Raw genomic sequence first — 18,996 nt, forward strand, 5'->3', positions numbered from 1 at the left:
CCCCCGCGGGAGGGGTCACGCCGGGCACACGTCTCCTCCGCACGTTTTGCGCGCGCGGCGCACGGGCTCCCGGAGGTGCGGGGAGCGGCGCGCCGAGTCCAGGCAACGCCGCGAGCGCAGCTGCAGCTCCGACTCCGAGCTGAAGGGCAGCGGCGCTGTCACCTTCTTGGGACTGTGCGCGCTCGTCAGGCTGCGCTGCCGCGGCCTGGGGCGCTGGAAAAAAGCCGCCCGCCCGCCTCGGCCTCGCGCTCCTTCAGGGCTGGGCCGCGGCGCAGGATGCCGGGCCCCCGCCCCCTCGGTTCAACACCAGGAGGACGGCAGCCAAACCGCCAGGGTGCCGGAGGTGGCCCCGCGGGGGCCATGGGGTCGTCTAGGCCCCCCTTGGTGGCCTCGGCCCCTCAACTTCTCGGTGGGTCGGAGGGCTCGTCCTGCCCACTGCCCGGAACCACGTAGGTCACCTGCACCTCGGAGGTACCTTTCCGCACCGGGACCTTCTGGTCAGGGACACTGTCCCAGTCGGTGGAGGCGGGCTTCTCAGTGGCCCAGACACAGTGTCTGCAGGAGGTGGTTCTGCATCACGTCCAGGATGACCCCAAGTTCATCGAAGTAGCACCCGAGGGCCTCAGGGCTCCTTGAAGGTAAGGGTTGACACAGGTGATGTCCAGGTTCCAGATGGGCCATAGATCCTGTTGGCAAACCTCAGCACACAAGGTTCTGGCCCATCTCCCTGTCCAGGTGGTGGCCCATGTGGTCCGTCTGGTCCTGGCGGACCCGGGAAGAGATGAGCTTGGACAGCTGGCCTGAGCCCCGCAGGGCCCTCCCGTGGCCACTCCGAGATGACGCGGTCCCAGCCTGTCTGGCTCGGACAGGACTCAGGGGTGCTCTTGGTGACAGCCTCACAGAGGGTGGGGACAAGGCCGGTAGAAGAAGCGGGTGGCCTGTGGCCCCTGGTGCGGGGCGTTCACGTGGCTGTGAGACCCCACGTGGTCTTGTGCAGGTGTTCTGGGCAAAGAGCTCCCGTTCGGGCTTCTCCTCCGCGTGGCTCTTAACAAGGGCTGCCTCTCAGGTGGATTCCTTATGCATTAGACTTAATGAACATCACATGGCCCTGGCGGTGGATTTTTTTTTTTTTTTTTTTTGAATTTCTTATTATTTTCCGTGTGACGTCAGTTCCCTGATAGTTTAAATCAAAGTTGTTAATTTGCAGATCTCTAGCTTTTTCCTTCTTGTAAAGTTAGAAGCAATGCTTATTCCTACTTTTACCATATTAGCTGAAACTGGAATTCTTATTTATTTTTTATAAGGTTTAAACGATTCTCAGGTGACAAGTACTGTGAAATCAGACTAGTGAAATTCTCATATTTATACAAACAATTATGGCTGTTGGCATTCGTAATGGTTATATGGTTATATTTTTATAATTTTCAGTTACTATTGGAGAATGTATGCCATTTTTATTCTCTTAATACCATGAATAACTTGAGCTCAAAATCATTTCTGATACTTCTGGTGCATCAGACTTAGTGTTAGATTGTGTTTGACCTATGAGAGAAAACTTGGCCTTAAATGTTTTATGGCATCAGTTGAAAATTAAGAGCAGAAATTTGAGAGGAGATAGAGAAGTTACAGAAGTAGATGGCATAGCAGGCAAGCGATGACTGAAATTGTGAAAATGGAGGTGCGTATGGAAGGGATAAATTTTAAATCTAGCTTGGACGGGTTAAAGTGTTTGCACTGGGGAGACCTGAACATTCTTAGGAGAAGGAAATAAAAATGTTAAAGAATGCAGGAGAGTGGTTAAGTGTTAGGCGTCATGTAATTTCCATGGAATTACCTTCTTAGAGGGAGGAAGAATTGTTGGGGGATACTGAATATGCACATTAAATGACGGTTTAATTTAACAAGAAGTTGTGGAAACCTTAGGTAATTTGGGGGGGTGGATTTCATAGACGGCTTTGGACACAAGCTTCTGAGTAAAATTAGGCAAGTTTTAGATATGTTATGAACTTTATCTAGTATTAATTTCTTCTTATTCCAAATTTTAGTGAATCCCAGGTTGAGCGATGGTTTGTCATATTATTCTAAAGTACATTTGATAGCTTTCTAATTTTGGTTCAGCAACCATTTGCCTCATTTTACAGTCATGAGCTGGTATGTTACACAAAGCCAGGAAGCTGTTTTATCGGTATAGGAAGCATGTAAGCTCTAATCTAAAATATATTGGGAAAAGTATGTGACCAATATTTAATAGTCATTTAAAATGAAGGAGTTAAAGTAACATCTTATACATTGGATGTGACTAGAAGTTACATTGTCTAGTCTCCTTTTTAATTTGTTTATTTAAAAAACATTAGATATGATAAATACTAGGCACAAAATTCTCTTACAAATTCGAGAAAATTATATTCCAATTATCATTTTCAGAAAACATCTATGTAAACCAAGAAGATGCCCTTTCTCTCTAATAGCCCAGAAGATACCCTTTCTCTGCAATAAACCAAAAGTCCATTCCACTCTTTTAATAAGTCTTAAAAGACAAAGATACTGATTTTGTGTGTGTGTGTGTGTGTGTGTGTGTGTATATATATATATATATATATATATATATATTTATGTCTATCTGTATCTGTCTATATCTATCTATCTATATCTATATATCTATGTAAGAGAACAAATATCAGCAATCATTTTTTACAGAGAGTGGAGTATTAATCTGAGAGCCTATCCTGAGTCACAGAGTTCGCTTTCTTTGAGGTTTTTATACTCATTACTGCTAATTGTTAGGAAAAATTATTCTCTCCATCTTCACTTAAATGTCTATTACTCTTAAGCCTAAGGATCAACTACCACAGAAACATATCTGAAAATCTGCTCTAGCAAACCAAGCCATGGTGACTGGCTTTGCCATTGTTCACTCACATTTTAGAGATATCTGATGACAGGAGACAGCGTGGTGAAGGGGAGGCAAGGGTTCCGTGGCAGTCAGTGTAAGGAAGATAGTGTAGGAGCTTTAGGAATGTGACACTGGTCACATCCTGCATCCGAGGTGTGCGTGCAGCTGTGCTCTATTGTGGGGAGTGGGTTTGTTTGCTGGGGTTACCGTAACAAACGTTACAGACCAGGTGACTAAACAGAAATTTGTTTCTCACCATTCTGGCGGCTGGAAGTCCTAGATGGAGGTGTGGGCAGGGTTGGTTTCTCCTGAGGCTGCTCTCCTTTTGTGGACGGCTGTGTTCTCTCTGCTTCTTCATGCGGTCATCCTTCTGTGTCTCTGTGTCCGAATCTCCTTTTCTTACAATGACACCAGTCATATCAGATTGAGAGTCCACCCTAGTTACCTCATTAGAAGTTGATTACCTCTTTAAAGAATGTATCTTTATATACAATCACATTCTGAGGTACTAAGGATTAAGACTTCAACATATGAAATTTGGGGAGACAATTCAGCCCATAACAGGGATATATAGGGGTATCCAGAAAGTATATATAGATCTGTTAGTGTTTTAGAGTGATTATCACAAAGCGACTGCCATTTATTTGTAGGACCTATGGGAATGGTATAAAAATTTAGTTTCCATAGATAAACTTGTGCTGTAAAATACATTTATTTACTTATACAGAGTATTTCTACATTGTATACCAGATAATTTTGCTCAGAAAAATAGGTTTGAAAAAGAAAATTAATCTGTACAGCTGGGGAGAAAACGTTTTTTTATGGGTGAGAATGCTTGCAGTTTTCACATGTTGCAAGTTGTTTCATATCCTGTGCACTTAAATACAATGTGAAGTCTGGCATTTCTAAAGTTTTCTCACTTAGCAGTTGGTAAAAACAACCGTGCTTAATAGTAGGCTTAGAAATCATACATGTAGTGAAAAGAACAAGAGTTTGACTATTTTATTTAGTAGTTGTGTAACTGGAGATCATAAATTAACTTCTCAGAGCCACGGTTTAACTATCCCTAAATTCGGAATAATTACATCACCCTTGTAAGCATCTAGGTTGTGATTTTGGACAGGATAATTCTTGTTCTGGGGGCTGTCCTTTGCATGGTGTGACGTTTAGCAGCCCCTCTGTCCTCTACCATCTCTATGCAAACAGCACTACCCTCTCACCCCCATTTGTGACCATCAGAGCTGTCTGCAGGTAGTGCCAAATATCCCCCGGGGAGGTAAAGTCAGCCCTCAGTGAGAGCCACTGACGAGCCTGTGTGGCGGAAACAAACGTCTCCGTTTGACGAAAAAGGCAGTGGTTGCACATGAAGTCATACACCTGAGATAGTTTAAGATCAGCTCCATTGAAGCTTTAAAAAAGTTAAAATTGTTCTTTCTTAAACCTCTGTAACTGATATAAAAGCCTAAACTTTTCAAGAAAATTATTAGAGTGTGTCATTTAGAAAGCATTCGAGGTTTTGACCAGAAGTCTTTAGAGGACTCTAGATAAACTCTTGGGTTTCCAGTGAGGAGCAGATCTGTCACCTCCTTCCACTGTTCTCCTCATCCTCAGAGATGCCTCCAATTCAGTCATTCAAAGAAAAGTACAGGATAGTTGTGTAACTGTATAGGTCGTTGAGGCACCTAAAAGAGAAAAGCCACAGTCACGCTATTTGTTAGAGGGATAAGGACCTTAGCATAGGAAAGGAGAGGTTTGCACGGCCTTTGCAGGTACTGATGGAACAGACACCAGTGGTCTCGGTCAGAAGCATGGAAGCAGGTGTGCTCTAGAGCCATCTGGAGAGCCCCAGAGCTCCCGCATCTGCTCTCACATCAGTGTGCACCTGCTTCCATGACAGTGGCTTCTCTCCTGAAGTCACTGCCTTCCAGATCTCACGTGGCTACCTCTCAGTATCAGACTCTGACCAGAGACCTTCTGGGGAAAAGCACACTGGTGACCGGATTCCCAGCTTCTCTTATGAAATATGGAGCGCATGGAAGGCGGTAAGATGGAAGATGATTCAATAACAGGCAAAGAACCCCATCCAGTTCTTGGAAACAACCTAAATATCCATCAACAGAGGAATGGATAAAGAAGGTGTGGTACATATATACAATAGACTGTTAGTCAGCCATAAAAAGGAATGAAACTGGGTCATTTGTAGAGACATGGATAGACCTAGAGACTGTCATACAGAGTGAATTAAGTCAGAAAGAGAAAAACAAGTATCGTATATTAACGCATACATGTGGAATCTGAACAAATTGGTATAGACGATCTTATTTACAAAGCAGAAATAGAGACACAGATACAGACAACAAACGTATGGATACCTAGGGGGAAAGCGGGGGTGGGATGAATTGGGAGATTGGGACTGACATATACACACTACCATGTATAAAATAGGTAACTAATGAGAACCTGCTGTATAGCACAGGGAACTCTACCCAGTGCTCTGCAGTGACCTAAATGGGAAGGAAATCCAAAAAAGAGGGGATAGATGTATATGTATGGCTGATTCACTTTGCTGTACAGCAGAAACTAACACAACATTGTAAAGCAACTAGCCTCCAATAACATTTTTTAAAAAGTCAGATCCCAAACTTGCCACTTTTCCCATTGAATTCAGTATTTAAGAGGGTGTGCCAACCTTCTGCCTTCAACATGTAGCTCACCCTTGTGCTGACGAAGACCTACTTGGTCTCAAAGTGTTGTCACCCAGCTGGCACCATGACTGGACTTCAGTGGGCTCTTCCATGCTTATGCCCCTCATCTGGGGTAAGGGGACATTAATAAGATTAGGAATTAGTGAGCATGAGTCCATTGTCATATTCCTTCATTATGAAATGAGTTCCTTGGTCAGAAATGATGCTGTTTAGAAAACAACATTGATAAACAAAGCATTCTTTAGATACAGGATGGGCAGGAAGGAAGATGCCTATCTACAGAAGGTGTTTATTCCAGTGAGGATCAACTGTTGCCTGTTCTGTTATGAAGAGCTTAAATTTGATAAACTTGTCACCAGTGACTGCTCTTTGCTTATGTTGCCCTATTAGGGCCCATCTTATGCACAAGATTACGGAGAGTCTTCTCTGCAGTGTTGTTGTTTTGGGTGTTCATAGGGACACAAATACTTTGGTACATGTTCTTAAACGTCTATCAACATCTCTTCCTCAAATCTACTTGTTACCAGATTTTCTTGTTTTTTTTTTTCCCCCGTTTGCTTTTATTGCGATATAATTGACATACAGCACTCTGTAAGTTTAAGGTGTACTTATGTCAGTGACCATATTTTCAGTTGTCACTTATTTGTCTCTCACTTTGATGGTTAATTTTATGTGTTAGGTTGGCTGGGCCACAGCACCCAGTGTCTGGGAGGGAGTTCTTTTGATGAGATAAAATCAGTGGACTTTGAGTAAAGTGGATTACCCTCCATAATGTGGGTGGGTCTCACTCAATCAGTTGAAGGCCTTAATAGAACAAAGACTGACTCCTCGCAAATAAGAAGGAATTCTGACAGCAGACAGCCTTTCCAATTGAACTGCAAAATTGATTCTTCCTGTACATCCACCCTGCAGATTTTGGACGTGTCTGCTCCATAATTGCATGAACCAATTCCTTAAAATCAATTAATATCTCCTCTCTCTCTCTCTCTCTCTCTCTCTCTCTCTCTCTCCTGTTTCTCTGGGGAACCCTGACTAATACAATTACGATCAAGACAGTGAATCAGTGTAGATTGGGACCTCTAGCCATTTCACCTTAAAGGCAAAACTTACCATCCAGGTGTGATTCTCAAAGTGCTGCACACAGAGAGGATTTCCTTCTTCTGTGTCCTTCAGGGACATGCTGATGGGCCTGTGATGTTACAACTGTTCCCTTCCTTCTGGTGCCATACAAGACAGAACTATATTTGAGTAAGTTCTTGGTTGAATATGTTGCACATATTCTCTCCTTTTCATTCTCTTAGTGATATCTATTAATGAACAAAAATTCTTAAATTTAAAGTAGTCAAATTTATTATTTTTTCATTTATGTTTCATATATATATTTCATATATATTTTTTCAGTGCTTTTTTCTATTTAATCTTTACCTATCTTGGATTCATGAATATTTTTTTCTATATTTTATTAAAAATGTTTTGAAGTCCTGGTAATGGAAGTGTGGGAAAGTCAAGCAAATTCCTCAAAACAAGTATGCAACTGGACAAAATTATTTTTTAAAATTTCAGTGCACTAGAAATCAACCAAAGGCAATGAGAAGTTGAGAAGTGCATATACATGAAAACTGCTAGTGGAAAGTTTGTGGCTTTCTTGCTTGGATGCTGTCCCATCTTGCTACCTCACCCTCACTCCCAGCTCAGGCTACAGACACCTGCCCTCTTTCTGGCTGGAAAGGATAGAGTCACTTCAGTGTGGCTGATAGAGCAGCTAAAAAGTTATTTGGGGAGTGAGAGGGCCATAGATAGACTGAGTTTACAAACCTTATATGCATCCCTGCTGACTACTAACCAGTGCCTGTTGGACATCCCAGATAACCTAGAGAAAATTTGAAACCTGGAGAAATTTGTAAACTTGCTGAACCATTCAATGTGACCCTCAATCCACAATCTACTGAGAAGGCAAAGGGTAGAAGCCTCATTGGCATAAAACCTTAGCATAACAACCGCTCAAATCACTGCCTGCTAAACTGTGAAGACACAGGGGAAGCAGCTAGGGGTGCTGGGCTTAAACAAATCAATATGAAACAGAGTAGAGATATCAGGGGTTGTACATTGTGGAGTAAGATATTTCACATTTGAAATTCAGGCAAGGTTATTGCTTACTAAAACCAACAGCATTTAGAAGAACAAAACAAAATCCAGAGTTGCTACAAAACAAAGGTATACATGTGGACCATTTTGATTCAGTGATTTTACTAGAAATCTTAGTGCAATGAAGCAAAAAAAGGGAAAAGGACTTGATTTTAGCAAGGTAGTATATTTCTAAAAGATACAGTGTGATATACAGAGAGTCAATTGTATTTCTCTCTATCATATACTAAAAATCCAAAAAGAATATTTTAATTGTTCATTTACAATAGTGTGTAAATATTTAGAAATAAATTTGACACAAGAAACACAAGATCTGCACACTGAAAACTGCAATTCATTGCTGAGAGACATTGTACAAAATAAAACAATATCAGAAACTTATAAGATTTCTTGCCTACAGAAAGTTGATGGGAGTGGGGTAGAAGTCATGGGGAAATATGAATGAGGTAATTGGTATGAGAGGGGAGACACTACTTGGAGTTTAGCTTTTTTCATTTCTCTGACTGTTAGAACCATGGCATTGTGTCATATATCCTAAGGAAATAGTTAATGAAAATCAAACAGTTATGGAAGAAGCCCCAAGTGGAATGTAGTCAGTAGCACGTAAATCTATCTTCTAGATGAATAATGTAACTACACTCAAGAGGTTGGAGAAGGAAAGAACTAACTTAAGTGATGTTGGGAAACAGTGTTTTGACTATATATTGTAAAGTCAAGGAGAAATGAACCATAAACAAATACATACTGTAGTGACTTCTGAATCCAATTTATGTGCACACTAGTGTTAAACTAATAAGAAACATGTATAGTGGATAATGGCAGCCAGTTTTCTCACTGCCAGGGAACAAGTGGAAAGAGGGAAGATTAGAACAAACCCTAGTGTTGGATTGGGATTGGAGGTATTGCTATGAATGTAAGGGTTTTTGTTAGTTTCTAATAAAAAAAAGTATCACACAGATACAGAGATAAAATATGTATACACGTGTGTGTTAGTACATACACTGATTTCCTACTTTATCTGCTGAGACTAAAAGCAATAGCACCCAGAAGCAACAGGTAAATCTAGGACCCAGGTTGGATTTCTAAACACCATTATCCAATTAGACATGCCAGAGCTCCTTAAGGAAATTCTTAAATGCAGTGATGGGGCAGAGAAAGTCAGAGGTGAAACTGGAATAGCTTAGGGTGCCAGCAGGCAAAGAAGTGCTTAGAAATGATGGTGACAGGTTAAAGGGACACACAGGAGGCACCTGAAAGAGTTCTCAATGACCAAAGCCAGAATAATGTGAACAAAACATGAATAATGATAATATTCACCTATTACCTATAAAATAGGATAAATATCAGTTAGTTCATGTTTACATAAGTGAACTAATAAATAACTAAATGGGGAAGAAAGAACAACTCTTCCCTACAGTAGAATTCTAATAATTGAAGGTAGAAGTAATGAGGGTACTAGAAAATCAACATGAGGCAAACAGTTCTGTAATACATGTCATAGACAAGGTTGATTGATGGCTGCTAAGATTACCTGGAAAAAGTGTGATGAAAAATAAAATAATTGCATAGTCTCCAGGTATCTCCCCACAAGGGACTTGTTAAAGGCAAACCTATGTAACTTTACAGTGGAGGATCTCAGGCAGAGAGCAGTTACACCAACTGATCAAGGTGGCAAGAAGTAAGGGTATTGGTACCTCCCAACAGAACACACTGAGAGGGCAAAGCTCCATTTCCATGGCATTGCTGCCAGGATGTCTAAGGGCAATCCAATGGTGAGAAAAACTGCAGGCCACCCTAGACTGAATATCCAGGTATTTCAGCACTGTCGGAAAAAATTATCTTTTTCCTATTAAATTGCCTTGATTTTGTTGAAAATCGACCACGCATATGCGTGCATCTGTTTCTGGACCCTGCTCTATTATTTCGGTGTAAATGTCTACACATTATGTCATTAGCATGCTGTCTGGATTATTGTAGCTTTAAAGTAAGTCTTGAAATCATTTTAACAGTATTGATTCTTCTAATCCAAGAACATGGTATATCTTTACATCTGATTGTGTCGTCTTCAGTTTCTTTCATCAGAGTCATAGTTTTCGGAGTACAGGTCTTTTGCCCCCTTAGGTAGGTTTATTCCTAGGTATTTTATTCTTTTTGATGTGATGGTAAATGGGATTGTTTCCTTAATTTCTTGTTCTGATATTTCATTGTTAATGTATAGAAGTGCAACAGATTTCCGGGTATTAATTTTGTATCCTGCAACTTTACTGAATTCATTGATGAGCTCTAGTAGTTTTCTGGTACTGTCTTTAGGATTTTCTATTTATAGCATCATGTCATTTGCAAACAGTGACCGTTTTACTTTTTCTTTTCCAATTAGGATTCCTTTTATTTCTTTCTCTTCTCTAAGTGCCATGGCTAGGACTTCCAAAACCATGTTGAATTATAATGGTGAGAGTGGACATCCTTGTCTTGTTCCTGATCTTATTGGAAATGTTTTCAGTTTTTCACTGTTGTGTATGATGTTAGCTGTGGGTTTGTCATGTGCGGCCTTTATTATGTTGAGGTATGTTCCCTCTATGGCCACTTGCTGGAGAGTTTTTTATCATAAATGGATGTTGAATGTTTTCAGTTGGTTAAAGTACTCTATTTGTTCTTTATTTTCTAAATTGTATTAGCCAATCTCAGTCCTTTGGATTTCCATGTAAATGGTAGAATCAGCTGGTCAGTGTCTGTGGAACATTCAGTTGGAAATATGATAGGAATTGGCATGGAAACTACAGAGACATCTGAAGAGTACATACCTTTAAAATACTGTCTTTCAATATGTGAAAGACATCTCTCTCTTTTTCTTTTTTTAGGTCTTGAATTCCCCTTCCCAGTGGTTTGCTCTTCTCAATATACAGGTCTTGAAAATACTGTATTAAGTTATCACTAAGATTTTCATGGTTTTGAGGTGGCTGTTTGTCACTTTGAACTCATGGAGCATCTTCAGAACTAAAATTCCTAGCCTGCTCTGCTAGCAGAGTTCTTCTTGTTCCTGTCAAAAAGGATGGTGTTTATTAGAAAGATATGCTATTACAGTGTATATCTCTTTGTGCAGCGGTGACTAAAAAGAGGGCTGAAGCAACAAGGCATCTGTCTCCTTCAGCGTCCCCATCCTGAGAGAGAAGAGGCTGCCACTTTTCTGTTTGAATGACCAAGCAGGCTGCCTTTGTTGTATGACTTAAAAACTGTACAGCCATGAGGGAGATCCCAATATATTTCTCAGTTTCCAACTCAGCCCCACTGTGTTTATATTTATAATTGCTGGAAACTCCTTCCAAATTCTGAAAGGATATCTTATTAGAATTTTAGCTTTTCATTATGTTGTGAGTTTTGTTTTTTAATATTTTCTTCATGTGTTTTACTGAGAAGGTGGTAGAGAGAGTTTTGGTTTCTGGTTTAGAAATGTGTGTGGTAAAGGGGAAAGGTGCGGGGAGGGATAGATTGGGAGCTTGGGATTTACTTATACACGCTACTATATTTAAAATAGATAACCAACAAGGACCAACTGTATACCACAGGGAACTCTGCTCAATATTCTGTAATAACCTAAATGCGAAAAGAATTTGAAAGAGAATAGATACATGTACATGTATAACTAAATCACTTTGCTGTACACCTGAAACTAACACAACATTGTAAATCAATTATAGTCCAATATAAAATAAAAATTTAAAAAAAAAGAAATGTGTGTGGTGCCCAGGACAAGGTGAGCTACCAAACCTTGACTGCAAGCTGAAGGGTGAATAGAAGTTAAAGGTAAGAGGGGGAAGGAATAAAGCAGGATGAGGGAAAAACATGCACAAAGTCAAAGGACATTTTAACTAAAAATTTCTGACTTCTAATTAGTGTCTTTTGCTGCATTTCATGTATCTGTGTGTGTCTCTTAAAATCACTTTTATGAGAAAAACGTAAATATGGAAATAAAATGTAATTATAGTATATAAATTTTAGCCATTAAAGAAAGCAATAACAATTGTATTTTATTTGAATTTTGGCACATACTTTTTCATATAAAATTGCTGAATTATGGTTTATTAGTCATTTAATATTTTATATAAAATATAAGGTAATTGAAAAATAAGCTATAAAATAGAACCAAATAATAATATTGCTGATGTATGATATTTCAGTTTTTTATGGATTAAACATGTTTTTATAATACTCATCTGGGACCCTGAGCTCTGTAATCTGTTTTTAGGGAGAATGTATTAGGTTTTTTTTTTTTAACCTACCAACAGAGCATGCAAGAAACACATTTCCCCATGATGGACCCACTAGTGTTAAGAAAATAGTACCGACTGAAAAAAACGCACAACCTAACAGTTGAGAAGTATGGTTTATCTGACAGACAAAACTGAGGACTTAAGCCTGGGATGCAGCATCTCAGACAGCTCTGAGGGGCTGCTCCCAGGAGGTAAGCGAGGAGCCAGGATCTATAGGGGTTTTGCAAAAAAGACCAGGTAGTTGGAACATCAAAAGATGACTGTTAATTAAAGAAAGCCAGCTATCTGAAGTTAAGGAATTTAGCAGTTTTCTATGTATGGGAAGATGCAAGAGTCTGGGCTGACTGAAATCATTCCTTTGATGTGCACCTCAGCTCTCTGGGGCCTGTGTCCTGTGCTTTCCCATCCTGAGTCTCCTCAGGGTGCATCATTGGGGGACTGCAGTGGCTGAGGCCTTGATGGCAGGCATCCTGTTTCCATCCTGAGTCCCCTCAGGGCTCACCGTTTGGGGCAGCTGCAGTGGCTTGATGGCTGCAACAGCCTTTGTTTACTGATATGGCAGGTGACCTTTTTCATTCACAATAAGTATGTCTTTGCTGTTGTCTTGTTGGTCCTGAGATGAGGAGAGAATCTGGTCTCAGTAGTTCTTAAGCTGATGTGATACATTCAGGTATTCATTATGCATTTCTCAGAGGCCTCTACGTGGTTGTATAAGAATTTACTATTTTGTCTTTAAAACAAACAAAAAGCAAACCAAAGAGTACAGTGGGGTGCATCTTGATCATGAACACCTCTGAAAGGTTTATCTCTGAATAAACAGCCTATACCTTGGGTCTGACCCACCCGGCTGAGGTCCAGTTGTCTGCCTGATCCCTTCACCCACAGCACAGCCAAGTCCTGAAAGGGTCCTCACTACATGTGGGCCCATCTCGCCCCACTGGATGTCCTCCTCATTTTATAGGATACGGAACATGTGTGCAGGGAGGTTTGTGGCTCACATAGATGGCTGTGAATCTGGGACAAGACCATCTCGGTGGGGATCCAGTGTCTACACCTGTAGCCTCTCCACTGCTCTGTCCTGGAGCCTCCTAACGGCCTTCTCTCAGTTTGAACCCTCTGTCAGTGAGAGAAAATACATTTTCCCAAGAAGCTTATTATTTTCAACTCAAATGCAGGTCTGTTTTAGAGGATAGTGAACATATACTGAAGTTTTGTACGTTTTCACTGATTGTTTCAGGCGTGACGTGCCTCAGAGAATTCTCAGAGATACATTGTCTGCGTGTGGAGGAAGAAAGTTTTTAAATATTATAAGGCTCAGAGAGAAGTCCTAACATTTTCAACTGGAGAATTTCAGGCTTAGAACATAAAATCCTAATCAAGTTTCAATTCATCTGTTTTTCATTCTTGCGTTAATTAACAGTTAAGAAATAAGTAGTGCTTTTTGAAACTGGGAGAATTTGTTAGTTCCTTTTTTCTTGTCCTCAGTGATTAATCCTTTGCCAGAGTACTCTAGAAATCTTATATCTCATAATCTCCTGACAATTAGATCACATGGAATGTTCTTTGCTAGATGTCTTATTTCACAAAAATGCTCTACTCCCCTGGTCTTGCTTTTTATAGCATCTGTTTTTCCAGGATGGGTATTAAGCTTCTTGTGATTATCTCTGTGTTGTGATAAAAATTTATTTGGAGAAAGAACATTTTAAATGAAAAATATTTGACAGACACATTTGGTTATACTGACTTTCTTTGAGTTTACACACTGGACTTATTAATGTCTGATAACTGTGCAGGCAATTGCATAGGGCCACTGCCAGTCAATCTTAAAAATTTTACATTGATCCCCACCAAATTCCCCAAATAAATGGTGAAATTTGGTAGCAAAAAAAAAGAAAAAAAGAAATATCTTATTTATCCTTTCCTGTTACTTCTTTGAAATCAACTCATTGTGTGATCATTAGGTGTAAGATTTTATGCGAAACAAACAAAAAGTCATGTTTGCTAACTAGGGAATTATGTGTATTCAAAAGTAAGTTTGTACAAGGCAAAAAATGTGATGTAGGTACCTCAAAGAGTTGTGAGAATTTAATAGGAAAATGAGAAAAGATCATAATTCAAGAGAAGAGTACAAGTGTCAGCTGGGGCTTGGAAAATGATATGATTTGTACCAATCCATTTAGTTAAAATATTTACTACATCCAGGCATTTCTCTAGGGCTTGGAAGAAAATGCTAAACGAGGTACAGTCCTTATCTAGAGAAATTGTCAGCTTACTGGAAAAAACAGAGACGTAAACAGAAAAATACAGAGCAGCTCATACAGTTAGAGTAAGAAGGTTAAGGGCTCCTCAGGAGATTGCTCTAAGGAGGAAACAAGGAATGGATCAGGTACCTCCCATACGTGGCATATTAGGAGAGTCCTGTAGCAAGATGTTCATGTTCTTACAGTAATAATTGATGGGTAATTAGGTTAAATAACTAAGTTAAAAGATGCAGGAATTAGTAACTTCAAAAAACCATGATGGACAAGAAGGAAAATATAATCATACAGTATCGGTCAGCATTGAACAACTTTTATTAATAAAATGCTGCAAATCCTGAAAATGGATTTAACCATAAATTTTAAACTAACATTAGGGTTGTAGAGCAGAGGACTCCTGTGTTTTGGGGAAAAGGGGACAATGATAGAAGAGACCGAAATTTCTCTCTTTTGTATTTTGGAAGGTATTCTATACTGTCTAATATTAGAAAACTAAGTAGCAGTTATTATGTAGCAGTAAGAATTAAATAACAGGAGAAACATCTTGAGAATGCCCAGAGGTTGACTCTGGATGGTGAACTTTGCAGGTGGAGAGGGTGGGGTAAGGAACTGAACATTTTTTTGATGCCACGTAGAACTGTTTGGCTTTTTGAACTTTGTATTATCGATACAATGATAAAAAAGAAAAATTAAAAAAAATAAAGGATTTTTAGGCATAAGTGACAACGGACGTTCTGGAAAGTTTAGTAGCAAAGGATTAAAAATGGAGAAAATAACTTGAAATGATTGCAAGTTATTAAAAATATTTTTTTTTGGATTTGAATATCTGAGTATATTTGGAGGCAGAAGAAAAGGAAACAGTGGTGTTGGAAGTATTAAGATGGAAAGGAAATTCAGGCTAATTGATTGAACAAGTTCCTGGACAGCAGGAAAGACTAGAATATGCATATGTGTCCGTTTAATCCTAGATCTCTGCTTCCTTCAACTACTGGTTAATAACAGTAAAGAAAAAATCTACCACCCTCCTTTTTTTTTTCCCCATTCCACTTCTGTTTGTGAATTAACAGCCTTTAAGCACACCACTGGGTTTGCATCTAGTTGAAGAAAAGTTACTGGTTGAGGTGGGAGAAGTTGTAGGAGCCCGGAGTATCATCTGAAGTGTTGAAGGGAGTTAGGAAGATGATTCTAAATGAGTGTGTAGAATGCATACGGAAGAGGAAAGAGGTTCAGAGAGATTGTTCTGAATCCTGGGGAGAAGGCTCTCCCCGACATCATTGAGGAGAAGAGACTTGGAGAAACTAAGGGTGACAGATAACGCCTGCGTATTATAGAAGAAGGAAGAAAAAAGATTGCAGGAGAAAAGGGAACGCTTCCAAAGGAAGGTTCATGCACTATTTTTCTTTTTTGGATCTTTAGTTCTCCTGGAAAGCTTCATGGTTTGCTTATAGAAAAGGGGGTTCACAAGAGAATCAGCTTTTCAGTTTTCCTGCAGAAGTTCTTCATTCTTATAGTAATCTTTTTTATTTATTTATTTATTTTTATATTTATTTTTGGCTGTGTTGGGTCTTCGTTTCTGTGCGAGGGCTTTCTCTAGTTGCAGCAAGCGGGGACCACTCTTCATCGCGGTGCGCGGGCCTCTTCACTATCGCGGCCTCTCTTGTTGCGGAGCACAGGCTCCAGACGCGCAGGCTCAGTAGTTGTGGCTCACGGACCTAGTTGCTCCGCGGCATGTGGGATCTTGCCAGACCAGGGCTCGAACCCGTGTTCCCTGCATTAGCAGGCAGATTCTCAACCACTGCGCCACCAGGGAAGCCCTCTTCATTTTGTGAACTCAGAAAAATCAAACATTTTGCATATCCTTTTCTTCATCAACCTCCCTTGAGGAAACCATCTTTTACCCTCTTTTTTCTCTAGAAGTATCAATTCTAAAAGAATCTACTATTGCATGTCTGGTAATTTCCTTCTTTCAAAACAAAATAGATTTTCCCCCAAATCACAGAAAATAGAGAAAATGGCTGTACTTTTCAAATTAAGATACATCTCACTTACTTTCTTCAGCAATTTCATTGCTAATCAATCTATTAGCTATTTTTCAAAATCCTACACTTTGTATATTTGGACCAAAATGTATTTATTTCCCATAACCCGTGCATTAAATTGAGTCTGTCTTGTTTTCTTTCAGAAGATTTCTATTGGATGAATTAGAGCAGAGTCATTGGCTTGTGTGTTTCTGCAGGTGCAGGAAAATGAGTTACAAAACACAGGTTTGTTGGCACAGACATACCTGGTTCCCATCATGGCCTTGCCATTTATTAACTGTGGCCTCAGAATGTCGTTTGTTTTCCGTGAGAATGTAATATTGCCTGCCCCAAAAGAGTATTGTGAAGACTGCTCTCCCTGAAAGTGGGTGTGCAGTCTCATTTATTTTTCTTTCCCACACCTGACATGGACCTCACACCTCCTGAGCAAGTCAGCCAGTGTCTCTCCCCAACTGGCTGATCATGCTTGGTGATATCTAAGTGTGGCGTGTGGCACAGTTTGGAGGCTACTGAAGAGGTGTGCCTTCCTTTTCCCCTGGAATCATCTTCTGTGAAAAGGCTACTGGCTACTGTATTCTGTTTTATTTATTTGAAAATGTAGATTATCCCTCTATGGCCTGCCCCAACAAACTTTAGAGATTCTATTCTTTCTCTTAAGGAGTAAAAAATGGATTTTAAAGTTCTGTCTTACATAGTTTCAAAAAGATGTGATTCTGTTTATAAACTGGAGACTGTATACTCACGTAGCCTTAGAAGGCTGGATTGTTGTAACCATGCAGGGTGGTGGACCAAGCTGAGGTTAGGATGGGGCAGTCTGAGAAGTCAAGTAAAGGTAAAACATAAAGATGAGAAATAGGGATACAGTTTGTTTTAAAAATCTTGAAAACTTGCTCTGTGCGAGGCACTCTGCTGGTTATTAGACCAGGCGGGCAATCCTCATTTCAGTGAGCTCACATCTAGTTCGGGGACAGAGGGATTGGGACAGTGTGTTACAAAAAGTGCTTCTGCAGAACATTTTTATGAGAGTTCTGTCTGAGGAAATCCCTAGTCTTGAAGAATTTAATGAGATTTCACTCAGTGGCAGTTCCTGGAAGAAGAAAGAATGCTTGCAACCATACAGGGACTTCAAAAGATAAAGCAAGAAATAGGAGCAGTGCTCAGTGGGAAGTGACCCTATATGCCCTGCAAAGGAATTTGGATGTTAATTTATTGAAATAGGGAAATCTGGCAAAAAGGTGGTATATGGATTCAAGAGAGGTTGGAATGAAGCCATGAAGGTACATTACTAGGCTTTAATATTATTAATTAATTCTTTTGTCAAACAATTATTGATAGCTTTCAATGTGCTGGGTACCAGGTGAGGTAAAAAAAAAATTTTTTTTAAGACTTTAATAAAAGCAGTTACAGTGAATCACAGGGTTACTGAACATTTAGAAGGTAGAGTTAACAAGACTGTGTCATCATTTGTATCTGAGGGGTGTAGGAGGAAGGTCAGGTTTTCAGAGGTTTGAGGCTGGATGGTTAGGATGGTTGGGGTGTCGTGATGAGGTCTCCAAGTCAGCACCTGAATCTTGGGTTAATTCAGAGAGGAAACTGGTACAGTCAGAGTGGGCAAGCCAAGATGGACAGCTCAGGACACAACCAGGAAATCCAGCCAGAAAATACATGGTAGGAGTTTTCAGTCTGAGACCCGTCCTAATAGATACAGAGTGAGCTGAGTGCCCTGCATATAACACAAGTCCTGCTCTACAGAAGAGAAGCACTTCAGCACTCAGTCTAGGGTAAGGGACCTTGTCAGAGATCGGAGCAGAGAGGAAATTAAGAAGAGCAGGTCAGAATCAGGTGTCACAGAACAGCCATATGGCAGAACACAGCCATCTCTGTAAGCTTCCTTTCTCGAGACAGTGAATGAGAGCTGACATGCCTGCAGGGGCCGTGTATATGTGTGTGTGTGTGTGTGTGTGTGTGTGTGTGTGTGTGTGAGAGAGAGAGAGAGAGAGAGAGAGAGAGAGAGATGATTGCGCACAGACAGGAGGCTAGGCCCTCTGAAGTATCCTTGCTGTTCTTACACCAGATGTCCACAGGTGCGCATTGCTCAGAAGATTAAAAAAACATTATGGCCAGGACACCCTTCTATGTGTGCAGTGACCTTTAGTTCCAAGCGGCCTGCTGTCCCGTTAATCCCTGTCCCGGAATGGAGGCTGGAGTTTCCCATGCTGACCATCTTTTCCGCTGTGTAGAGAATTTGGAAATGCAGAGGGTGACTTTTTTTTACCTCTGAGGCCAGAAGAATGTGTTGTGGGACCTTCTTGAGAGAAAAGTTTGAAAGACTTAAAAGTATGTATGAATGAGGTAGTCACATCCACAGATCCCATCTGCGACCACTGGGCATTTAGGGGGAAGTTTAAGGCATTTTTCATCTTCTCTGCCCTTCCATCCTCCCTCCCTGTCTCACTCACTCTCTTCCTCCTTTCCTTCCTTTTTATCAGGAGATGGATTTTTCCTATGAGTTAGCATAATATTAAGGATATCAGGATAAGTGTATTCTGGCCTCAGGAAGTTCTCAGACTTGTGAAAAAAATGGCATGTGAGGATCACAGAAAAGAGGAGACTTATATGATAGGAAAGTCACAAGTGGCCTGAGTGACTGTTCCTAAAGAAATAAAAGAAGATATAAATAAAAGAAAG

The 18,996-nt window shown here is 40.3% G+C and overlaps 1 protein-coding gene across 1 annotated transcript in view; it reads left to right on the plus strand.

Annotated features, from left to right (window-relative positions):
* Positions 1-239: 239 nt before the first annotated feature.
* GALNTL6 (polypeptide N-acetylgalactosaminyltransferase like 6) overlaps positions 240-18,996 on the plus strand; it is a 1,732,831-nt gene continuing 1,714,074 nt past the window's right edge. Inside the window, exon 1 of the mRNA XM_059926764.1 lies at positions 240-638. The gene's annotated coding sequence lies outside the window, so the exon portion shown is untranslated. The remainder of the gene's footprint in view (positions 639-18,996) is intronic.

The sequence above is a fragment of the Balaenoptera ricei genome, chromosome 6 (assembly GCF_028023285.1).
Source record: "Balaenoptera ricei isolate mBalRic1 chromosome 6, mBalRic1.hap2, whole genome shotgun sequence".
Lineage (NCBI taxonomy): Eukaryota > Metazoa > Chordata > Mammalia > Artiodactyla > Balaenopteridae > Balaenoptera > Balaenoptera ricei.